Genomic DNA, 26,610 nt, shown 5'->3' on the forward strand with positions numbered 1-26,610 from the left:
ACGGACATCCTGAAAGCTTTTGCCACAGACTTCTCTCCTTTATTCTTCTTTTATAAAAGAATGCAACGTGTGTCCTACATGGAGTAGGAGAATGCCCTCTCACCATGAGTTTCGTGTTTTGTGCAGTTTTCACCGTCTTGAAAAAACCTAAAGGATCACAATTGGAATTTGCAGCTCATTAGCATTTTGGATCTTCGAAGCAGTGTAGGGTGTCTATAAAGTCCTACTATCATTTAAAAAAATCATAATTTTGAAACTATTGGATATAGAGAATCATGGTTTGTTACTAGTTACTTTGCGACGGGTTCAGTACATCGTTTGAACGTTATCTTTTATCAAAATGATGTGGAACGAGCCTGTTTACAGAATATGTGTACGTGATTAGTGTTAACGATAAGAAAATATCATTTTTTTGTGAAACATTTTGCGGCTCTCAATGGTTTTTCCTCTATCTTTTGTTGCAGATTGAACTTGTAGTGCATCAAAGTGGTTACAGACCAGGAGAAGATGCAATGTGTGAACTGGTGTGCAGATATCCAAACCCGTGACAACTGTACTGCGGATTTATCGACGCCAGTATGGGAGGGCACCGACGGGAAAAACATGGATAATTAGGTGATCCAAAAACAGGCAGTGTCAAACATTTTCCTACAAGAGGAAAGTCCCTGTTCCTCAGGTAGGTATTGACAGAGTGCAACAGCGCCGTCCCCAGATGTCAATGTCCGTGGTGCATCATTGGAATCGCAGAAAGCGAGATCTGATGTCCACATAAACAGTTACGTCTTTTGGTGTAAAAAAGGCAGATGGCCCAAGAATTGGAGCCTCTACGGTATGCACTCTATGCTGGCCTCCATAGACGCTGACAGTGACTATCTAAAAAGTGGCTGTTTTCAGATAAAGCACCATTCCACTGGGCACCTGAATTGTCTCAACACTTGGATTTGGGTCTCCGAAGGCCCAAGGAACACACTTGAAGACATCTGTGGCTGTCCGAAGCTTAATGTTCGATGTGGCCCAATGCACGTTTGAGTGAATGGTTCAGTTTTCTTCGCAGACAACACCATAACCGTATACGTTTACCTGGACCTGCTCGAACAGTCTACTACCACAGATTTAAGAGCTACAGCCGTCTGTCATCTTCCAGCATTATGGTACACCCCCACTTTGAAGTTCGAACGTGACGACAATGCTGAATGATGCATTTTCTGACATGTGGATGGGGTGCGACTGCCCCATGGCACGGCCCACGCGTTCGCCCTATGTGACGCCGTTAGAATTCTTTTTTGTGGGGTCACGCCAAGGATGACGTATACACGACAGCAGTCAATGAAATGCTACTCTTCTTGCATGAATCAGTGAAGGAGTCGGAACTTTCGATACTGCAGTACTGATTCGTACGGGGGTAGAACTCGAGTATCACCGTGATGGTCTATGAGCGATGAATGGCTCACAATTTGAAATTGGAACATAACAGCAAATAAAAGTTTTAAGAGCTGGTAAACATTTTAAAATAAACCAGCGCAGTTTGCAAGTTATGATATTTTGAGATGATAGGGGGGCTTCAATGACACTCTGTACTTCCGAATTGACAATATTAGCAGAACATTATGGTTAAATGGAGTAACTTCGAACCAGTCTATGCAACAGGTAGATTCCGATTTTCTTGTAGGTGCCACTCTAGATGTTAAGTGAAAGCTTATTTTTAGTAAATAAGATGTCGTTCTTCGCACGTGTTCATTGAAAAGGTACTGATACCCTCCGGACTAGATACGTAAATGTAGGCGGAAAACTATATAGTATACGTAAGATAAATGTCATACGGCATTCCAAGAATGTCGCAAAAGTAGTCGAACGTCACCGTCTAAGAAGCTTTCTTTATTTACATTTCTTGGGGCACCTTTACCTTGCGAAGTGTTAATGCTTTTTTAAGTTCAAATGGTTCAAATGGCTCTGAGCACTATGGGACTCAACTGCTGTGGTCATAAGTCCCCTAGAACTTAGAACTACTTAAACCTAACTAACCTAAGGACAGCACACAACACCCAGCCATCACGAGGCAGAGAAAATCCCTGACCCCGCCGGGAATCGAACCCGGGAACCCGGGCGTGGGAAGCGAGAACGCTACCGCACGACCACGAGATGCGGGCCCTTTATTAAGTGTATTTGTTTAGATGTCAGCGACGAGTGTGGACTGAGGGCACGAGTAGTGTCTTGACTGTGTCGTTGATGAAAGAGAAAGAAAAATATGAAACCAGGGATCGGCACACGGCCTACTATTGTCGAATAGCATCACGGACGCCGCCAAAGTTGAGAGTCCCCATTTGGCAGACGGATCGACAGTGACATGTCTCTCACCCCATGAGACACTTTGAAACCGTATGGAATTTAGTTCAAGACATCCGAGTAAAATATCGGAGATGAGGATCATCACATAACATCGTCTCCTCCCCTTGATGACAAAATACTGGCATCAAAAAATTTGTCCACTACAAAGAATTAGTATCGGTTTTCCCCAAGAGGAACACCACTCCATGAGTAAGAATTAGTGTCGGTGTCTACGGAAGCTAGTACGTACAGACTAGGCAGTAGCATCAAAATGTTGGATTAGTTTTTTAATGTATAGCCAGGTAAGATTCATGTACCTTTATGTGTTTCCAGTGACAATTTACAGAACAGCTTAAAGAGAGAAGAGGTAGGACAGATGAAGCAATCTGTTCCTCCGGCGGTATCCAGCTATGGTTAAAAAGAACGTTGATCTGCTTTCGTAAGGATGCATCGAACCGTGAGAAAATGGTTCAAATGGCTCTGAGCACTATGGGACTTAACTGCTGTGGTCATCAGTCGCCTAGAACTTAGAACTACTTAAACCTAACTAACCTAAGGACATCACACACATCCATGCCCGAGCCAGGATTCGAACCTGCGACCGTAGCGGTCACGCGGCTCCAGACTTTAGAGCCTAGAACCGCCCAGCCACTCCGGCCGGCTCGAATCGTGAAATGAGATCCGAATAATACCATAGCTAAGATGAATGGCACATCGCTATTTGCTTTTAAATGTTTTATTTTTACAGAGACCTTTATGATCTTACTGTCTTATCGTTATGCAAGAAATTTCGCTTAATAACTTTCTCTTCCCAGTAGTTTGAGTTATTATTATACAAGTTTTGTCATATGAAACAGAATAAACGATTGGAAAATAAAAATCCGGGCGGGCACTTACACCTGTTTCAGAACTGGAAGCGAGATAGACCCTCGTGCACGAAGACTGTCTGAGTCTATGTACATTTCTCAGCTGTTTGGTGACTTCCAATCTGTCTGTATTCTTGTAATTCCTGCTCTCGCAACTAGTCACTAAGCCTTTCCATAACATCCAAAGCTAGCTCATGTAGAGACAGTTATTGGATAGTTAACACTATGTCCCTCACAATCTCGCCCCCATACGGAAACGCACCACTCTTCTTTAAATCTCTCTGTAAATCCTATCCGACAAGGGTCTCATAATAACGAAGAGTACTAAATAATCTGTAGAATGAGTGCTTCGTAATCCACTTGTTTCAAGGATGAATAACATTTCCTAAGGATTCTCAAATGAATCTCAGCCCGACATCTGATTTTCCTCCTACTGTTTTTATAGATTGGACTTAGGTGGCTTCGGGTTATCTCTCCCAGACTTTTTTATGAGTGTTACTACACACAACGGTTTATCGACAACTTTGCAATCGAACAGTAATATCTTGTTTTCATTTAAGTTGTAGGCCAACTCTCCATCCTGCACCAAGCGTCGATCCGCCACAGCTCTTCGGGACCTTGCTACAGTTTTCCGAAGTTACAGCTACGTCATATATAACTCCAGCATCCGCAACAGTGTCAACGATCTTCCGACATTATACGTCGGATCATTTAACTTTGAGGTGTCTCCAAAAACAGATTTAATAGTTGGAAATAATTTTATTTAATCTCCTACGTCACTGGTGCACAGACCGCAGCTCGCGAGCTGGAGCGCCTTAGAACCACTCGGCCACCGCGGCCGGCCCCAAATATGGTCGAGACAGTACTTACTACGCACCATATTCTCTATTTTCGACATGCTTGTGCGAAGACGGTGAACCAAAACTATCCTTATAGTCGCGAGACTAGTTCCCCATTCGTCTTCGCTCCGTGCATAAACTTTCTTTACCGTATCATTGCCACCAGGCAGCTTTCAGTCCTGTGTAGGTAATGTTCATAATGTATTGTCTCGTCGTTATATTTCTATACATGGTGGCTAGCAACAGTCTGGGTTGGGTTGGGTTGGGTTGCTTAGGGGAGGAGACCAGACAGCGAGGTCATCGGTATCATCGGATTAGGGAAGGACGAAGAAGGAAGTCGGCCGTGCTCTTTCAAAGGAACCATTCTGGCATTTGGCTGGAGCGATGTAGGGAAACTGAGGAAAATCTAAATCAGGATGGCCGGACGCGGGATTGAACCGTCGCCCTTCCGAATGCGAGTCCAGTGTGCTAGCAACTGCGCCACCTCGTTCGGTCAGCAACAGTCTGAAAAGCTGTTAAGGATGAGGCCGATGTGGTGCTGAGAAATTACTGTTAAGAAAAAAAATCGGTCTGTTGCGTCGTTCCTGAGTTCATTAGCATTGCAGTGAGACAATCGGGCCGTTACACTCTTAAATTCAAGCGGCCTGCGGATACGATTAGTCTCAATAGATGATGGTACACGGGACTGCCCAGCCTTTGGCTTGTGTTCAATCCGTAGTTTTGTTCCATGTTCAATTTTTGTATCGCTTTCTTGTTTGATTTTTAGGAAACCAAAGAAAGACCATGTTTGGCGATAACATCTCTGGGAGGTCTCTTGAATTCGAGCGCGCAATGGCCTAACTTCAAGGCTGATTAACTCGGAAACGGCCCACCGTATCGCATTTTCTCTCAACAATTATTTCTTAGGATAACTTACCCTGCAACACCCTTAAAAGCTTTTCGTACTGTTTCTGACCACCCTTTATACTGTAACTAACAGCTTCTTTTCGTGCACCGAACGGTTCTAGGCGCTTCAGTCTGGAACCGCGTGACCGCTACGTTCGCAGGTTCGAATCCTGCCTTGGGCATGGATGTGTGTGATGTCCTTAGGTTAGTAGTTATAAGTTCTATGGGACTAATGACCTCAGATGTTAAGTCCCATAGTGCTCAGAGCCATTTTTTCGTGCTTTTTGTATTTTCAAAGCGTTTTTTAATCAGCTTGTGGTGAATTATTTTATGACTAGCTCAATGACAGAGTGGCTTTGCTTCAGATGGTCCCACACCACCAGAGGAAAAAGGAAATATAAAAAAAATATTTTTTATTTATGACCAATCCGCCGCCCAGAGCCCATTAATACGCGTTCCCCCATCGGTGTAAAATATAGCCGATCTTGCCTGCTTGGTTACCGGATATTCTGGAAATAACAAGTGTCCCATAATAAAACGTACGAATGAGTTAAAGACAAGACATGATTCCTTTTTTTTTTCGAGTTCTGAAACAACATATTACTTGTATAAGACGGGCGCGGATGCACGCTCAGCTATTAGGAGAGAAGGGCGCGCCAGTTTATCTTCGTACGGCGTGTCGTGACATGTAGCGTGTGTGACCCACTGCTACACATGTGCGCGGAGAGAATTTATGACGCGTTCGGGCGTGGAACGACACGAAGTAGCAGCGACGCCGCGGAACTCCCCTGCGTCAGTCGCCAGTGAGCAGATTTACGTCCGCGTCTGCGTGAGGCGCCGCTTGCCGCCGTGGCCACATACGCTGACTGGAATCGAGTTTCACTCACCTCGTACCCAACGGTAATCAGTGACCTGAGGTGAAATATACTCAATCTAGAGTAAAGTCATTTGCTTTGAATGTTTTCTATTGTGAGGGGAACAATTTTAACGCAAACATTTTATCATTTCTGTTGCAGTCATTTCTCACGAGAACTTCATAGTAGGATTCCTGGTTTGCATGATTTCGTATCGCACACTTATAAATCGATACTGCTGAGGATATTGGTATGTTTCGCTTATCATGTTATAAATATCTATCAATACCACATGCACATTATTTAGTTGACCAGTTTATCATTTGTCTGCGTCAAAAATTGATCTACGCTACAAATCTAGCCCACTAAAGAGTCTTCATCTAGAATGTTCAAATAAAAATGATTATAATTCTTTCTAAAATTTCTTCATCATTTATTAGATGATTTAACGAACTGATAGAGTTCTAGCATATTTTTGTGTTAAGTCATTTGATATTTTTTTCCTGTGTTGCATCATAGCACACAACGATTACTTTTAGAGGAAATGTAGTTTTTAGCACCCCTTATCAAAGTTTGATGGCTTGTTAGAAGCAATCTTCGTAAAGGAGTGAATTTTTTCTAAGGCTTTTATTGCTGCGTCTAGCTATATATTATTCTTTATTGTCCTTTCTGTTGGAGGAATAGATGATATTCAGTATTACATAAACATATATCGTTGTCACTTTATTTTACAGGCCAGTTTTGATCTCACAAACTTTTACACGTCGCTATTACCGGTTTCGGCTATTGCCGTCTTCAGATCACAAAATAATCTGATTTAGTATCAACGTCAAACTAAACATGTAGGTACGTAATAAGTGCTCCACTTATATGTACCTACATGTTTAGCTTGACGTTGGTACTACATCAGATTATTTTATGATCTGAAGTTTGCAGTAACCGAAACCAGTAATAGTGAAGTGTAAAAGTTTGTGTGAGCAAGATTGACCTGTAAAATAAAGTTCCAAAAATATCAACACGGACTCATTTTCGGATTTTATTTCTTCAATTGATGACGTCGTTGTGCCAACCAGGACGATTGCTGCTACGGTAGGAATCTAAAGACAACAACAAGAAGCGGTTGTTGTACCAGCTGAATGAGCATTGGTCTTCCGACCTTAATAAATATTTTGAGGGGGAGGGGGGTTCAGGGGTGCGGGGAGGTTAGCGTTTTCAGTGAACCCTTCGCATAAGAGTCTTCATCTCAGGACACTTAATAACTATTCTTCATATTTTACATTTATAGAATAAACCTCTCCCATTGTTCCCCTGAACTACTGATGAACACACTGAATAATAAACAACGGTGGTTAAATGCGAAAGTTAAACTGGCTTGCGTCACATTATATTTGAAGAGTAACTAGTTAACTCAACACACATATCACAAATGACCCGAGCATTAGCGTGGACATTACCATGGCTCAACACCAGACATTCCGTAGCCTTTGCAGGTTATGCTAGTCATTGAGAATTGTGTTGCTACAACACTTCGTTGACTGTTTCTACGTAAAGTTTCAGTACCAGTAGTCTCCATTTACTTCTTCAACTATGTTTCTCTTCTTCCTTTTTCGAGTATTTTCTGTAATGTGAACGTTAAGTTCATATTGGGATTCTGCTCACTCCAATATTTTTGTCAATTTCTAATCACTGGCGTTTAATCAAGATCAAATTTTCTCACACCTTTCTTATACTGTATCAGTGGTTCCCAATCTGGGGGTAATTACCCCCTGAGGGTTAAAATGTAATTTCATGAGGGGTGGAAACAAATGGGTCCAGTTGTGTTTTGGCTACGAAACTGAGTTACTTGTAAAAGATCATTAGCACTATCACTATTTCGTAAGACCGTGGAACTGATTACATAAGTAAGCAACAATTACATTTTGATTTGAAATTACAGCATTAACTCATGATATAGTGTGGTGGAGATTACAGCTGCCTCACATAGTCTACCCAATACACACACACTTAGCACTAAGCAATTATTATTATTATTATTATTGTTATTATTATTGTATTATTATTAATAGTGGTAGTGATCAAACACAAAGCATTGACAACCCGAGGTCTTCCAATTACTGACATTTCAGAAACAAGGAGTTTACAATTAAGTGATGCCCAACAGTAAACCTAAGTATACATTTTAATTTGGTTGATTTAAATTGGGGCGCAAGGTGTGAGTGAAGGAAGCGCCGCTATGGAGAGCAGTGGTGCACAGGAAGCATCTTTTGCAACAACTGTCTTCCCTCAATGTTGATAGTTAGCTTTATTCGTGAGGAGTAGTTGTACGTAGTTCTCGCGATACACTGATAATTGCTTCATCATTCTGTAAAAAGGAGTTGTTAGCGTAAGAAATACCATTTGCCTCATTGACTCATTAGTTCGTGGCTTAACAAAACAGCTACAAAAACCAAGCATCATCTGCCTTTTGTCTTTCTAAAAACAAAAGTTTTCATTCTAGTGTCTAGTCAGGTGCTAATGTTGTAGATGGTTGTGACAGAAGGGGTAGGGGGCTACTAGCTTATATATGATTGCAATGGGGGAGAGGGGGGGGGAGAAGTAATGGTCTCAGAAAGGCTGAGGACCGCTGTGCTATATCCTATAAATTTAGTTTTCTTTATACTCTGCTACGAAATTCATCATATTTTAATATTAAAAACTTTTTTCTTTCTATATCGTTTTACTGAAAAATAAAACAAAGAATGTGAAAATAAAGTATCAATCAGACTGTTGCTAGTGCATCGTATATCTGGCCTGAAGAACGGCTAGCAACGAAGTGACAAGACAGGAACAATTGCCAACATAGGGGGGAGGAGCACTTAGAAGAAAACGCCCAGTTCACAAGTAGTGAGCATTGTATTTTCCTGATACGTTACACAGACGACACAGCTATCACTTCGTTGCCTCCTCCGCTTCAAAATAGACCGGCTGCGGACTGGGCAGTTTTAACCGAAGCAGAGCGTACCTAATTACCGCCCGTATCGACGTTGGAGAGAGTCGTTTCCGAACAGGGAGGAACAAAAAGTGGCAGTAATTGTTGCCTTTGTCGGTGATCGGCTTACATGCCAGAATTTACATAGGATTTACATGTTTATTGATACGAAGAAAATACACCGTGCGTTCTACGTCATCTTAATGCGACTTAAGAATTCTTGGGTTAAAATGTGTATAGCTTCTCATTAATTAGACACCGTATTTAAACGTTGGTGCTGCCGTAAATTCTTGACTGCCTCTCTGCGATGCGTTCGGCTGCTACCCATTACTGATAAAGTAGGGTACATCTACATCTACATCCGTACTCTGAAAACAACTTCGAAGTGCATGGAAGGATAGGGCAAAGGGTACTTCCCACTGTACCTTATATAAGGGTTTATCACTTTTCTGTTTGCGTACAGTGCGTGGGAAGAAGGACTGCTTAAAAGGTTCTGTGAGCGCTGTAATTACTTTAATCTTGTCTTTACTGTCTCTATGAGATCGTTACTTGAGAGTATATACGAGTATTATATTCGTAAGTTCGTTACCAAACATCGGTTCCTCAATCTTTAAAAGTAGACTTTCGCTGTATAGTTGACACCTTTCTGCCACCAGCCACTTCATGATCTTCAGCAACTCTGTGTTGCTCTCTTGTGGGTCAAACAAACCTGTGACTATGCGTGCCGTCCGTCTTTGTACATGATCAATATCCATCGTTAAACACATGTGGTGCGGCTCCCACGCATTTGCACAATTTTCTCGGCTGGGCCACACGCTCTTTGCTGAATGCTTGCGATTTCCCAATATCTTATCGATGAGTCGAAGACTCCGCCTGGATTTACATATGACTGAACCAATGCCATTATTCCTTTTCATATCCCCCACGACAGGTTTCCCCTACGTATTTAAAAAAGTCGATTGATTTCAGTTGTGACTAGTTGATGTATTGACGTAGTCATAGGATTTCTGAAGTTTTGGGAAATACGAAGCAGACGAACTGTAGGAATTCTGCTACCTTGGAATGAAAATAAGACTTTGCGGACGAAGCAAAGAGGACACAAGAAGCAGACAAACACAAATTTACGCCCAAATATTTCACCGATGTGACTACGCCAAGCATCACACTACTAATGCTGTGTTCGAACGTTACAGGATTCTTTCTCCTCCAACCATTACTAGTAGAAAACAAAGGTCTCAGTATGAGGAACAAACTTCAGAGAATTTACGTCTGGAGTGCAGCACTGTACGGAAGTGACTGTGGGAAAACCTTAAAGGAATACAATCGAAGCTTTTGAAATGTAGTGCTGCAGAAGTACGTTGAAAATCAGTTGGACTGCCAGAATAAAGGAAAGAAGATAGGGGTCAATAAAAGAAAGGAAGGTTGCGTTTAACGTTCTGTCTATATCGAGCTCATTAGAGACGGAGCACAAGCTCGGATTATATCGAAGATGGGGAAGGAAATCGGAGGTGCCCTTTCGAAAGAGCCATCCCGGCATTTTCGTGGAACGATTTAGCGAAATCGTGGAAAACCTAAGTCTGAATGGCCGGACGGCGATTTGAATCATCGTGCTCCAGAATACGAGTCCACTATTGTAACCAATGCGCCACCTCTCTCGGATGTGGACTGGCTACGAGTAAAGATGTTCGCAAAATCGTCGAAGAAAGGAGCATTCGGAAAACACTGACAACAAGAAGGGATAGGGTGATAGGACGTATGTTAAGACATCAGGGAATAGCTTCCGTGGTACTTGATGGAACTGTAGTATGGAAAAGACTGTGGTGGAAGACAGTTTTTGGGATACATCCAACAAATATTTGACAACGTTGGATGCAAGTGCTACAACAAATAATTGACAACGTTTCGTGCAAGTGCTACAACAAATAATTAACACTCCGGGCGTAAGTGCTACTCTGAGTCTAAGATCTTTGCACAGAAGTAAGATTCGTGGAGGCCTGCGTCAGACCAATCAGAAGACGAAGACAGGGTACACAGTTTCAGTTTCCCGAACATTTAAAGCAATTTTCCAGTCTTGGCGCCACTTCGAAATCTTGTCGAAAACGAAAATATTTCTGTAGCTTTTCATAGATAAGACTATATTATAATAACTGCACCAAAAAACATAAAATCGGGGATTGCTATTAAGTTTTTCTTCCAGGTCGTCGAAACAGAATACAAAAGAACGACGTTCTCAACAGAACAACGATCTAAACATACTTCATTGGGGACGCCTGAAGTTGCTTTTACTTGCAATCATTGGGACTGTGCTTCACTTGAAGATTCGTCCTCCACATCGTATATTTCTCCCTCTCTCCTTTATCTAGGCAAAACCATGCGTTAGCACACTTATCTGTCATCCGCTAGAATTGTGATTCATTTTCCTGTCTGGCTAACCAGATTCAGTTTTTGCTGTGGTTTCCCTATACTGACTAAGACAAACGCCAGGTTTCTTTGATAGGAGCACGGCTGCTTCTCTCACGAAATCTGTACGACCCGAGTTTTTGCTGCGGTTCTAATGGCCTCGTAATCGACACGGCGTGAAACAACAAAAAAATGGTTCAAATGGCTCTGAGCACTATGGGACTCAACATCTTAGGTCATAAGTCCCCTAGAACTTAGAACTACTTAAACCTAACTAACCTAAGGACATCACACACACCCATGCCCGAGGCAGGATTCGAACCTGCGACCGTAGAAGTCCCGCGGTTCCGGACTGCAGCGCCAGAACCGCTAGACCACCGCGGCCGGCGGGAAACAACAAACGCCCTTTCTTTCTTACTCAGATACACTGATAAACTGTCTGTAATTTAATTCCAAGTAATAGCTCAAACTGAGGGTTCCAGAAAAGCTTCGGCTCTCAATGATCAATTGATAGAAAAGTATTAGTCGATGGTAGAAAAAGAGAGGAAAATACCTGCTGTGTTTCACTTTCACTACGAAAGTCGGCGCTTCGATTGGATAGGGTTTTATCACCTTGACTGAACAGTATATCCATAAAAACTATTGGTATGCGTCAAAATGATTCTCTTGGGTTTCTTAGCAGCTACATATTTCTTTGTGGTATTCTGTGTGTCAGTTTTAGAAACAGAAAGTAACTCTCAGAAGTTCGTCCTTCGTCGGAACGTTGTTATGATATGATGTGACCTGTTACACCATTGTTTCTTCACGCGCGCTATCTTCCACAATTTAGAGAGGCAACGCCATTTATCATTCCAATAGAGAGTCTACCTAAATCAATAGTATTTGGTCTGCTGGCCTGCTGCTGGTAACTGCTGCTCGAATCAGAGCAAGAGAAATAGCAAAGATAACTATGAGATTACGGGTGAAATTGTTGTCACCAGGTCTGGCATGCTGACGCGAGTTATTGCTGCAGCTAATGTGGCAAAATGCCATCGGCGTTATGCGAGGCACGAATGTTTGTGTATTCATGTAAAATGCGAGCGACAGGCGGCCATTAATCACTCAGTTTCAGAGCAATATAGCACACCCGTCAGTGAAATAACGTAATGTATGCATGTTTGTGCATGAAGCGCCGTGTCTGCATACGCAAGCGTGTGTGCGGTAAATTAACTGTGAATTATATACTTGTATTTACAATGACTAATTGGTTCTCTTTCTGCTAGAGATTTTTGAAACCTCTGCTAAATTTGTAATGAAGTACTACAAATGAAGTTTCTTGGGACTTTATTCAAACCTATAGACCTGCGGGACACTGCCAAAACCAACAGACCTGTGACACAGTGACACATTGCAGAATGTTAGCAGAGGTTCCGAGCATACGGGATGGATTCTGAGACATCTAAATGGCTCGAAGGCTTTTTAAGTAATGGAACCTAGTTCTTTGTCTTCGATGGCGTGTGATCATCGGACACAAAGATATCGTCAGAGTTGCTCCAAGCAAGTTCGATAGGATTACGCTTGTTCTTTATATACCGTTCATAAACGATCTGAGGATGGGGCGAACAGTAACATACGACTTCATGCAAACGGAGCTGCAGTGTACGGGAAAGTTTCGTCTTTGACTGACTGTAGAAAGAAAGAGAATATCCTGGATATAATTTACATTTGATGTGATGAATGGCAACTCTCTAAGTGCAGAAAAATGTGAGGTAATGCAAATGAATAGGAGAAATGAACCCGAAATGTTCGAATGCACTATTGGTGGTGTGTTGGTCGACACAGTCACGCCGATCAAGCAACTAGGCGTAGCGTTGCAAAGCGACGTTAAACGAATTTAGCATGTAAGGTCAGTTATAGGGAAGACGAATGATCGGCTTCTGCTGATTGGATGAATTCTAGGGAAGTGAAACCATCAATAACGGAGACCGCGTACCGAACACTTGTGCGACTAATTCTCGACTACTGCTTGGGTATGGGATCACGTAAAGGCTGAATTAAAGAAAGATACTGAAGCAGTTTAGAAAGAAGATTAACGTTTAACGTCACGTTGACATCGAGATCCTTAGAGATGGAGCACAAGGAAAGGAAACAGGCCATGTCCTTTCCAAAGAAGTGTCCCACCGTTTGCCAGAAGCAATTTTGGGATATCATGGAAAACTTAAATCTGGACGGCCGTTTGCGAATGAGAACCGTAGTCCTTCCGAATCGAACGTACTACCCACTGTGCCACTTTGCTCGGTAAACAGTTCAGACGCGTGCTGCTAGATTTGTTACCGGTAGGTTCAATCAACAAGCGTGTATTACTGAAATCCACCGTGAACTCAGATGGGAATCCCGAGAGGGAAGAAACGTTCCTTTCGCGGAATGCCGTTGAAAAAGTTTGTAGAACCTACATTGGCGACAGACTACAGATCGATCCTACTGCCGCCAACACACGCACATTCGCGTAAAGACATGGGAAACAAGGAAATCAAGGCTCGTACGGAAGCATACAGATAGTCGTTTTACCCTCGCTCCACATGCAAGTGAAACAACAAAAGGATGACTAGTAGTGGTACAATTACACTCCGCAGTTCATCATATTGAGACTTGCCGAGTATGTGTGTAGATGTGAAAGAACGTCAGTGACCATCAACACCGGAGCAACATTTCTTTCATCATGTGGCTGGTACAAGTGAGAAGTTTCGAACCTAAGTAGGAACTGTGTAACGTCTAATTTATCGAGTCCTTTTGAACGTTTGGAACAAGCTGAAACAATATGCAAGACCTGCTCGAAACTAGGCCGGCCACGGTGGCCGTGCGGTTCTGGTGCTGCAGTCCGGAACCGCGGGACTGATACGGTCGCAGGTTCGAATCCTGCCTCGGGCACGGTTGTGTGTGACGTCCTTAGGTTAGTTAGGTTTAAGTAGTTCTAAGTTCTAGGGGACTTATGACCTAAGATGTTGAGTCTCATAGTGCTCAGAGCCATTTTGCTCGAAACTAGATTTTATCTCACTAGAACAGGCTTAAAACCACGCTGATTTTACTCTATGTTATAGAAAATGTAGTTCATCTTTTTGTTTCGCATTTTCTCTTTAACTACGTCAATTGGAAGCCGTCAGGTATCGTACTTGCACCATCCACCATCTTGAGGCACACACTATAAGTTGTCGTCTTAGATAACACATTTGGTTTCTTTGAAATGAGAATATTTCTATGACACTTTCATTCCTATCTTCCACAAAAATTACAAAGTACATATTCTCCAAATGCAATGCGAAGTTACGAGAATGAATAGATGAAGGCATCCCCGCCTATTTCTCGCTAACAAAGGTCATTTAGGAGAACTTCATGACAAGTTCAGGCAATTATGTGACTGCAGAGCTAGCCTATCACATTTCAGAACCAAAACTCCCGGCAGAAAAGCAGGATAAAGAAGGGTTGGAGTTCAAGGGCCCGCCGACATGCACATCAAAGGGTGCACATTGCCGGCAACTATCTGCTTCACTAAGGAATGGAGCAATTGAGAACTGAGTAGCAGAAAACGTACCCCAACAATTTTTCTTATTATGACAGCAATGTAGGGTGAAGATCTGACAATGCCACTCGCGCTCGCGAAACGCCAGGAAAATTATCAAATAATCGTCGGCCGATGAACCCTAGACAGAAGCCAACAGGTAATTTGTCAACAAGTTGGCACTAAGACCTTGACAATTTTACAAATTAATTTTGCCGTCTGACAACCTAGCAAGAGGGAATGAAGACAGGACGTAACGACTATCTTCAAACAATGAGTATTGTATTGTCTCCTTTAACAAGGATTTTTCAGTTTCAATCACAGCGTTCTTTCGATCATCAACCAATTTTTACTTTTCGTAACCAACCAGTTAGTAGCAAAATTAAGAAAATACATCAAAAGTAAAAACAAAGAAGAAACAGTATTCAAATGATAAGCTGGTGCTACACCTGCGCCACGACATTCATGACACAAGCCGCGAGGTATTTCGTCGAACACTAGTACAAAGCAATATTTCGTTGATAAGTAATTTAGCTACGAAATAGAGACTCCGACATTGACCGTTACAGGGACAAATGAATAGCTTCCATCGAATGGTACACACACTTTGCTATCGAAAGGCAAGATTTATTAATTACTAGTGCCACTGTCATACTGGCTGAGGAATATGAAGTGTCGGCAGAAGTGCCAACACCGTGTTGTTTGACGAAGCCGAAATGCACGCTATAAACTCACGCAGGCTGGCGTGAGGTCTGAAACAGGATACGTAATGAATGCTATAAAGAAAAGTAGGTAGCTTCTGGAATACTTAACTTTAATCCACAATTGGTGAACATTGGTCTTGTTACTGTACATGCTTCATTAGATACATAGCAAAGGATAAATGGCGCCTTGCTAGGTCGCAGCAACTGACTAAGCTGAAGGCTATGCCAACTATCGTCCCGGCCAACGAGAGCGTAATTCTCAGTGAACCTTTCCTAGCAACGTCGGCTGTACAACTGGGGCGAGTGCTAGTAAGTCTCTCTAGACCTACCGTGTGGCGGCGCTCGGTCTGCAATTACTGACAGTGGCGATACGCGGGTCCGACGTATACTAATGGACCGCGGCCGATTTAAAAGCTACCACCTAGCAAGTGTTGTGTCTGGCGGTGACACCACAGAATAAATAATAGACAAAATGGGTTTTTGGTAGAATACGGCCCGAGAAGTAAACAGAAAATAGTGCACCCGACATACCATGTAAAACGTAAACTTTTTGGAATAGCATCGTAGAGACATGATGGAAATAAAGTAAAGTTCATTCACAAGCAATTGAGAGATAGCTGCAGCGTTGGAGGCAAACTATTGTTCTCAGTACGGCGAATGTCACTTCAGTTGGTTGTCTATCATATCCAATACTGGCCATGGGCTTAACAACTGTACCGCACATTACATTTTCGCTGTGGGTGATGGAATCCACCTCCCCCTCCATCGTGTACCTCAGACAATCGCTCGTCACTAGGCTTGAGCATGGGAACCACTACTGAACGCTCGACGTATGGTAAAAGATCAGGTAGACTGACAAGTAATGATAGACGTCTCAATACGACGGTGGAAGTACATTACTGTGCTGAAAATCTCAAGAGGCTGTTAGTGGAAATACACTATCCCCTAAAGAAGTCAGTTATGTCTTTCGCTGTAGAAGGACACAAAATGTTAATGTGCAATGATATGTCTAATTGCCCGTTGCGGCGTCCGGATCAGGTGACCCGTACTCTTATGAAGAAATGTACGACTCCTTCGTATCACATTAGTATGAAAACAGCACCGAGCTTGTATGCCCTCAGCACCTCCTTCTTCTTCTCCAAGTCTGCTGCGGTGGCAGCAGTCCTTTTGTGCTCATTTTTAATGGTGTCGAGCCCGCTGTACACGACTTCCATGCTGTTCCGGCCAGCCACTCAGTTCTGGACGGCGGTTGACCAGTCATGGATCACGATAGCTCGACTATGATTTCGGCGGCTGTTTGTGTCAATGCCAAGACGCGCAGCCTCAGTACTGTACGCTGCTAGGTTGATACCTCTTAGATGATGTCTCTCGAGTGAGCGCTGTCACACTGAAACTTGCGCCAAACGACATCCTAGTCAGTTTTGATGTTGTTTCGTTATTTACGAAAGTGCCACTCAGCGACGCTCTGGAGCACATCGGTTCCATGTTCCCGCAAGACATCAAAAAGCTCTTCCATGCATGTCTCACCACGAGCTACTTCACGTGGAATGGCGATTTCTACGAACAGCTAGAAGGCGTCGCCATGGGTAGTCCTCTCAGTCCAGTGGTGGCCAACTTCTTCATGGAACAATTCGAAGCACAGGCACTGGACTCGGCGACTTGCAAACCTAAGGTGTGGTACAGGTACGTCGATGATACTTTTGTGGTGTGGAGCCATGGTGAAGAACAGCTCGGTGAATTCCTGAGACACTTGAACAGCCTCCATGCCAACATAACATTTACCATGGAAGTAGAAAAGGACAAGAAACTGCCATTTCTAGATGTGCTGGTCACGAGGGACGGCGAAAACCTGGGACACAGCGTGTATCGAAAACCGACACACACGGACCGATACCTGCACAAACTGTCAAACCACCACCCGAGCCAGAAAAGAGGCATGATTAGTACGCTCGTAACGAGAGCAGGACGAATATGTGAGCCTCAACACCTCAAACGAGAAATGCAACACCTGGAAACTGTTCTGAGGAGCAATGGGTACTCCACAAATTACATTAGAAGTGTAACAGAGCCAAACACTCGGCGAAGTAAGGAACCAGAAAAAGAAATGTCGGGTACGGCCTTTCTGCCATACATTCCCAGAGAATCGGCCGTATATTGCGCAAACACGGCGTAAAGACGATTTTCAAACCGACAAGAAAGATCAAGGAGTGTCTTAGATCGGCGAAGGAGAAAAGAGACCCACTTGCAAAGTCGGGAATATACCGTATACCTTGCACATGCGGAAAAGTTTATGTCGGAATGACTGGACGATCCATTAACACCAGGATCAAAGAGCATAAGCGACATTGCAGGTTGGGGCAGGTGGAGAAATCGGCCGTGGCAGAGCACGCACTGAATGAGACCGACCACGTAATAAAATTCGCCGACACGGAAGTTCTGGCTGTAGAGAAGCACTATCACACGCGCTTGTTCAGAGAAGCTGTAGAAATCCAAAAACACGCGAACAGTTTCAACAAGAAAGAGGAAAGCCTTAAGATAAACGGATCCTGGCTTCCCGTACTGCAGCGAACGACCGTCGCAGGTAGCAAGAGGAGAACCGCACCGGAAATGACCGCGGAGAAGCCCTCGGACGTTGGCGCGCCAGGTACATATAGTCTGCGGCCGCGAGCTCGCCTCCAGTTCACCACCGGCAATGGAGGGTGAAGCTTTGACAATGCCAGCCACTCGTGCTGGCGAAACGTCAGAAAAAACGTCAGAAAAATCATTAGATGAACGTCGGCCGAAGAACCCGAGACAGAAGCCAATAGGCAGTTTGTCAACAAGTGGCCACGAAAGCCTTAACAATTTTTTACACTGAATAGTATTAGTATTGTGAAGATCCGTAATGTACGTAGCCACTGATGGCATCCCTAAAACGAAAAGAGAGGATACGAGAGAGAAATCTACAGAACACGACGAAAGGACGTCGACGAAGAAATAACTATCGTCGTCTCAGGCGCTCGAGAACAGCGGAAAATAAGCCTGCAACGGATAGTTTTAAATGATGTGGTGGCGGTAAGTTCCTTTGGGACCAATCTGCTGAGGTCATCGGTCCCTAGGCTTACAAATTACTTAATGTAACTTAATCTAACTTACGTCAAGTACGATACACACACCCATGCCGGAGGGAGGACTCGAACCTCCGACGGGGAAAGCCGCGCGAACCGTGGCATGGCACCCAAGACCGCGCGGCTACACCGCGTGGCTAAATGGTGTGAAGTGTCGTCAAACATGTTGCTAACCAGTCGTTAGCAGTGGGAATACAGACACGCACACCTCTAGCACGTCTTCCACTCACTCCACAGCATCGAAGCGCACGGCCGGACTGGTACGTCAGAGGGTCACTTCGCGGTCTTCAGCAATGAAAGCAGATTCTGCCTGTACACAAGTGATGGTCGTTTGCGCGTGTGTCTCGTAGAGTTGTTTGTCCGAGACACACTCGCCCCACCGCAGGCATAATTGTCTGAGGCGCGATGAGCTACAACTCTCGTTCACCTTTGGTGTTTCTGGAGGGGATGCTAACCTGCGTTCGATGCGTGCAGATTGTTGTTAGATGTGTTCTTCTGCTGTTCTTGCAGCATGAAGCCTTCTTAAGTAATAGAACCCAGTACGTTGTCCTCGATGGTGAGTGTTCATCGGAGGTGAGGGTATCATCTGGAGTGCCCCAGGGAAGTGTGGTAGGTCAGCTGTTGTTTTCTATCTGCATAAATGATCTTTTGGATAGGGTGCATAGCAATGTGCGGCTGTTTGCTGATGATGCTGTGGTGTACGGGAAGGTGTGGTCGTTGAGTGACTGTAGGAGGTTACAAGATGACTTGGACAGGATTTGTGACTGGTGTAAAGAATGGCAGCTAACTCTAAATATAGATAAATGTAAATTAATGCAGATGAATAGGAAAAAGAATCCCGTAATGTTTGAATACTCCATTAGTAGTGTAGCGCTTGACACAGTCACGTCGATTAAATATTTGGGCGTAACATTGCAGAGCGATATGAAGTGGGACAAGCATGTAATGGCAATTGTGGGGAAGGCGGATAGTCGTCTTTGGTTCATTGGTAGAATTTTGGAAAGATGTGGTTGATCTGTAAAGGAGACCGCTTATAGAACGCTGGTGTGACCTATTCTTGAGTACTGGTCGAGCGTTTGGAATCCCTATCAGGTCGGATTGAGGGAGGACATAGAAGCAATTCAGACGCGGGCTGCTAGATTTGTTACTGGTAGGCTTGATCATCATGCGAGTGTTACGGAAATGCTTCAGGAACTCGGGTGGGAGTCTCTGGAGGAAAGGAGGCGTTCTTTCCGTGAATCGCTACTGAGGAAATTTAGAGAACAAGCATTTGAGGCTGACTGCAGTACAATTTTACTGCCGCCAACTTATATTTCGCGGAAAGACCACAAAGATAAGATAAGAAACATTAGGGCTCGTACAGAGGCATATAGGCAGTCATTTTCCCCCGTTCTGTCTGGGAGTGGAACAGGGAGAGAAGATGCTAGTTGTGGTACGAGGTACCCTCCGTCACGCACCGTATGGTGGATTGCGGAGTATGTAAATAGATGTAGATGTGTTGTTCCAACAGGATAATGCTCGTCCACACATTGCCTGTATAACTCAATCTGCTCTGCAAGATGTGCAGCAACTTCCCCTGTCAGACTTTTCTCCAAATGAGCACGTGTGGGATATGATGGGATGAGAAATACCTCGTGCGACTCGTCAGCCAACGTGAACAGGTCGGGCAGCTGTGCATAAAAAGTATCCTAGGACAGCATTCGCCACCTGTACGACGGACTAGATTCCGGAGTCTGCGCCTGTAATGCTGCTCGTCGGCGCTACACCACGTACTATTATGGCTGTTTCAGCACGGGTCGATACCTGTTACCTCAGAACCGCCTGTGATATTTATCTGCCGGCTGGTGTGGCCGAGCGGTTCTAGGCGCTACAGTCTGGAACCGCGCGCCCGCTACGGTCGCAGGTTCGAATCCTGCCTCGGGCATGGATGTATGTGATGTCCTTACGTTAGTTAGGTTTAAGTAGTTCTAAGTTGTAGGGGACTGATGACCTCAGCAGTTAAGTCCCATAGCGCTCAGAGCCATTTGAACCATTTGATATTTATCTGCAAATGTAATCATTTCACGTACTCCAAGTGCAGTGTTGCAACAACACATCTTGAGTGAAATGAAAAGCTCTAAAGGTTTCCAGAATGAGATTTTCACTCTGCAGCGGAGTCTGCGCTGACATGAAACTTCCTGGCAGATTAAAACTGTGGGCCCGACCGAGTCTCGAGCTCGGGACCTTTGCCTTTCGCGGGCAAGTGCTCTACCAACTGAGCTACCGAAGCACGACTCACGCCCGGTCCTCACAGCTTTACTTCTGGTAGAGCACTTGCCCGCGAAAGGCAAAGGTCCCGAGTTCGAGTCTCGGTCGGGCCCAAGTTATAATTTTCCAGGAAGTTTCACCTCTAAAGGTTATTCAGATACCTCACCGAAATTGTGTCCTGCAGAGTTCAAGCGAAGTGTGGACACACTTCATATTAATGAGGTCTATCTTCAATCAGGTAGTGTAGACGTACGGGTGTGTATCGTCAAAAATCGTGTCTGCTGCTCTAGCGCTGGCTGGCATAGGCTTCCGCTGGCGCGGCCGGTGGTGGCTGGCGGTCTGGCCTCGCGAGCGAACGGCCGACAGAGAACGTGGCTGGCCGGACCCCGGAATTAGCGCGGCGTGCGCTGCAGCCGCCGATCGCGGCTGTTTGCGCAGCGGTGGCGGCGGCAGCAGCAGCAGCAGCAGCAGCAGCTTCGGCAGCCGGCGGCGATCTGCTCATTATCTGATCCAGTGGCCGCGGCGGGCTAAATTAGGCGAGTCGACCGCAAGGTCGCGCCGCGCGTGCCTGCCCCCGTCGCACCGGCGCCGTTTGGGAACTGCCGCCTGCTACGTACGTGAAACACAAACACACACGCGCACACGTGGCAACGCGCTAAGCCGCACTGCCGCAGAGCGAGGCGATTGTTTCTGCGTTGCGCGGGGCGACGGGCGAACACTTCGCACGTGGCAGTAAACCTATTAAGACGAGCTCCCCCAATTAACGACCTTTAGAGCAAGGCGGTATGCTGCTTAACAGACGGCTTGTCAGAATAGTACAGGTGCGACGATTACCATTTTCTCCGTTTGCATCGAAAGAAATAATTAGTACTGGCTCAGAGCCCGCTGCTTAGCTCGCATTTGCTCAGTACTACAACTAAACAAATTTTTCGGACACATATTAGGCCTACTGAAAAATTGTGCTGAAGAGAAGTTTCTTTTTCTATGCGACTCTGACAAAGCCGATTTCTCATAGTGACTGTGAAGGCGCTTTCTTTGATTTAGTCCACAAACCTTGTAAGCTCTCCATTCTAATGAAGGCCATAAAACATGGTCTTTTCCGAATGTACTTTTGACCGAAATGCGATACCGGTAGCTGTAGTATGAGTTTTTTGTTAATCGTATCTTTTGAGTTCTTGTGGTGATATTTCCATAGAAACTTTCATCCCCTAACAAGCATTTCTTCATCGCCATCCGAGAAGCCAAATAATAATTTTCATAAATTTATCTTTAAAAATGCCTCATTATGAAATATTTTCATAAAACTTTTCATCCCTATTCCACCGCCTTAGCGGGTGAATTACCAAAAGCCACTGAAACATGTATTTTTTTTCATTTCCAACCGAGAAATCAAATACCTATTTTCATACATGTAGCTCTAAAATGCTTTAGAAGTTCTTTAATAAAGACTTATTTTCTTTAAAAAAAAGTGTCACTCGCTTTTTCATCCCCATAGGGATCGGATCTCCAAAAAATGGTGAAACGCATTTTTTTTTAATTTCTGACCGAGAAACCAAGTGTCAATCTACGTATGTCTAGCTTCAAAATTGCCTCAATAGCGAGGTATTTTCAAATTTATCTCCTATTTCACCCTCTTAGCGGTGAAATTTACAAAAATTCCTTCTTTAACCATCCCTACAGTGTAAGATCGACATCGTCGTCAAATTCCAAGTTTCAGTCATTAAAGGTTTGTGTTGGCAGATGATGAGCCAGTTAGTCAGGATGTTTCCTTTCTTATGTACAAATTGGTATGTCCCATGTGGTGCACACACTGTTTCTCTATATCGTTTTTTCTTCAAATTTCTTTAGTTTAGCACGAACTTGAAACTACAGTAAAACACGGCAAATAAAAGCAGCTACTGGTTACAGGGTCCATCAGCCACATTTTTAATTCAGCTGTCAAGTGTCACAATATGAACTTTGAATCACAAGTGTGTTATTGCCACGCTTTTCGTATAGTTTCGTGAATATTGTTTGTTATATGACGTGGACAACATTCGTTCTCGCTTGAAGTTTAGAGTGTCTCTTGCCATTATGCCTGTGTGCACATTTGCATTCCAGATTTTTGCTCGAAAATGGGGAATATTCCAAAGTGCTGCCGTAATAAATGAAAATTTTACAGCCGTAAGCGAGAACTGGCCTGTTTGATAGAAACAACTAAATACTTCCCCCTCAGACACAGAAGTAATTCATTTTTGTCTAAATATTGATAATATTGTCAACGAAAAGGTAGTAGCAAGAGTACACGAGGAAAGATGTGGAGAAGACCCTATCTGATAAATAGGTAGAACACAGGCACATTTGTTAAGACATTCAGAATCACAGATGGTCGTGGAAAGAGATTTAGAGGGGAATATTTGTAAAGGCAAACATGACAGAATATGTAAACGGAAGTACGAAGACTGATAGTGTGGCAAGTAGAGTACAAAGAGATTACAACGAGACAGAACCGTTGAACATCAAAGTATTCAAAAATTTATCGAGTTGAAAAAAATATTCGCAGGGTATTTAACAGCGAGCGTAGTAACTGGAACGGTATGTTGATTGCCTGTGGACAGCGTGGCAACTACTTGACCGTCTGTTGAATGTGATTTGACGACATAACCACATCTCGGTATTCTTTTACAGTGTATTTATTCATTTATTTTCTTCAATGACCGCCGGCCGGTGTGGTCGAGCGGTTCTAGGCGCTTCAGTCTGGAACCGCGCGACCGCTACGGTCGCAGGTTCGAATCCTGCCTCGGGCATGGATGTGTAGGATGTCCTTAGGTTAGTTACGTTTAAGTAGTTCTAAGTTCTAGGGGACCGATGACCTCAAATGTTAAGTCCCATAGTGCTCAGAGCCATTTGAGCCATTTTTTCTTCTATGATCAATTTTGGTTCAGTATTCCTTTCATCGTGCGTCATCAGATCAGATAAAAAAAGACATAATGTAGGTGGTTAGAAAACGTCGAGTGACATAAAAGTAAATACGAATGTAGAGACCTATTACTGAGACAAATACAGTACAGACAAAATACTTCGGCTAAGGTGAAAGGAGATGTACCATTAAAAACCACAATTTAGCGCTGACGTCTGGAATTTTCCTCCAGTCGCCGAAAATTGCTGAACATACGCTGCAAACGACTCTTTGTTTTTGCTACTGTTGTTCTTAGAAACCTTTCAGCTTTAGACACACAGTGCTGATACTTCGTTCCGGAAGGTGGCTCTGAATACATACCAGCAAGTGCTGTAGGCTTATTCACCAATTGCTTTGTGTCAACTGCAAGTACGAAGCGGAAAGTGTGAAAATATGGATTAAGTCTTTTCAAGAATGAAGCCCCAGTCATACATTTCACGTCATGAACTTCTTAAAAGGCTATTAAAGAGGGATTCGATGTGTTGTGGTCATCAGTTTCATATGTATTAGTTCTGAAGACTGTTCCTGTTATTTTAACAGCAAAAGATTTTAAAGAGCGAGCGCACAGGGTTTCTCATTTGCAGAGAAAGTCTTGTGTTAGAGTAGCTACTGTGGGAAACCAGAAATTTATTTTTGTCATTACACCTTCCATTAACTCACTTGTTAAGTTCTGAACGTGTTGATTATCATAGTGTGAAAAGTCAGAGCCATTTGACTCAACGACTAAAATAAGAATAGTTACCTTTAATAAATGTTCTTGGGCGGTAGCAGTGGATTTTACAAGATAACCATGGTACATTTTCTCCTTCTCTCCAAAATAAGCGATGAATGGAGGAATGTCATTTCATCTCTGTCAACTCGTCACGCGTGTTGCAGAAGAGCGTGATTACAAGCCACTGCAAACTGCGAAAAAGGCCGACTTTGATACAAAGCACTGGGATGGATGGCTGGGAGGTAATGGAGCGTACAGTAATCCTCATCTACACGTACGATCAAACGCCACACATGACTGCGTAATAGAGACTTGAATGAAGCAGATCGATTACTGTCTATAACATCGGGCTGATCCCGAATCAAGCGCGAGCTGCAGAACAGTACATCAACTCAAAACTTCTACCCACAACTAGTTAGCCAAGGAAAACTTATAATTCGACGTTTCGGGATTAGCAGTCAGTACGAGAGAAGCGATCTTCAAAGGACTGAACGTTAAAGTAATACTGCTAACGGCGTAGGAATAGAAATAGGAAAGTCTGATTTCTGCGTTCTCGCTGAGATGCTAATTTAGTACGAGATGCATCGATTAGCTCTATAGACAACGCAAAATAGGCATTCAACAGAAGTGGTAATTATGAGCTTTCCAGTGTAGTTACAAAAAGACTGTCTCTGTTATTAAACCATGACACGAAGCCCGGGAAGCGTGTCATTCTTTTCCCTCACAGAGCTAGGTAATCTCAGACGCTACTGACAGCTGACAATAAACACTAAAACAACGGTAAGCTTTATAACACACACTGTCATTAACGGATTTTTAAATTAGTCCTTATACAACTCATCCCTGGAAAGTTTTGCGTTTCGCAGGATTTTCGTGACTCGGCAACCGAGTTTATTCAGTTTTCAGAGATAAACGAGAATCTGAAGTGTCATTTCTCACAGTGCCTGTGGTAAGAAACTGTATGCACGCCACTTCACACAAGTGCCAAAAGCGCTGCCTAACTCTAAGGCAGCGGAACTTCAGCACCGGCGTGGTTTGAACGCGAAAGTCATTTCTCGATAGCAAGATGGTGTGAGGCAGTAGGCTCGAAGTACATAATACTTGCGGACACCGGTGAGATATTTTGCAAATATTGTCAATCGCTTAAAAATTTTGTTCATGTCGGAAACTGGCTTCTGGAAGAGCAATATATCTATCGGCTTGGAAAAGACAGTTGTGTGGTAGGTATTTTAATGCCAAGTGAGGCTCTCGATGTTTGGATTTACCTTCACGTGGCTGTTCCTCGCATGTCATCACAAGAGATCGTGGCCGGAGGCGGCGGCGACGCTGTTATTCCAGCGGTGGGCGTGTCCGCCAGCGGGTTTACGAGTCCAGAATCACACACAGACGGCGAGCACAGTAACACGCAAACAGAGTTCCGGCGTGGCGGCGGGCCCCTTCGTGGAGCGTCGCGGAGGTGCCCGGAGCTACGAGACGTCCGCAGCCGGCGCTCGCACTGCGGCTACTAAACCCCACTCCACTCCACTCCACTCGCGACGTCGGCTGTGTCGGCCGCGAACTGGCCAGCCGCCGGCCGCCCGTCGAGTTCTTGTAGTGGCCGGCGGCGGCAGCGCCTCTGGCGGCGCGCGGCCGCATCGCGCATGCGTCGCCGGAGCGGCCTCCGCCGCCTCCAGCCAGACACCGGCGTCTGTTACCACCAGCCCGTGGGTCGAGAGGCAGCCTGCGAGGCCTTTGAGCTATCGGACGGGGACTTGCCGCTTTAAAATAAACGAAGCAACAGCGCTTATTCAACTGCCAATTCAGTGTACACAGCATGCCGTGTCGCACGCACTTACAGATCGCCACGCTTCTGCCAGGCGGCGGGAGGAATGTTTATATGATCGCCATTTCGAGATTTTGCGCCTGACGTTACGTAGACAAGTAGACCTCTTAAATCACGTAACTGGTACAATTCGCAACCTAATGATTTTCTGACGAACGAAGTGCTCGTTCCGCAATAATTGTGTGCTATGGCGGTCATCATTAATCATGGATATTAATGTGACCTCCCCCTAAGCTCATTAGCCAGAGCGTCTGACGGCATTGCAGAGGCCCGGGTTCGATTCCCGACCAGGGCGGAAATTTTCTCCGCTCGAGGCCTGGATGTTCTATTGTCCTCAGAATCATTCTGTCATCGTCGACACGCAGGTCCCCCTATGTGGCGTTAACTGACAGGACTTGCAACTCTGCT

General features: G+C 44.3%; 1 protein-coding gene across 1 annotated transcript in view; it reads right to left on the reverse strand.

Moving 5' to 3' along the window:
- LOC126260374 (atrophin-1-like) overlaps positions 1-25,919 on the reverse strand; it is a 405,613-nt gene extending 379,694 nt beyond the window's left edge. Inside the window, exon 1 of the mRNA XM_049957703.1 lies at positions 25,646-25,919. The gene's annotated coding sequence lies outside the window, so the exon portion shown is untranslated. The remainder of the gene's footprint in view (positions 1-25,645) is intronic.
- Between the last annotated feature and the right edge of the window lie 691 nt (positions 25,920-26,610).

Source organism: Schistocerca nitens, chromosome 5 (genome assembly GCF_023898315.1).
Source record: "Schistocerca nitens isolate TAMUIC-IGC-003100 chromosome 5, iqSchNite1.1, whole genome shotgun sequence".
Taxonomy (NCBI): domain Eukaryota; kingdom Metazoa; phylum Arthropoda; class Insecta; order Orthoptera; family Acrididae; genus Schistocerca; species Schistocerca nitens.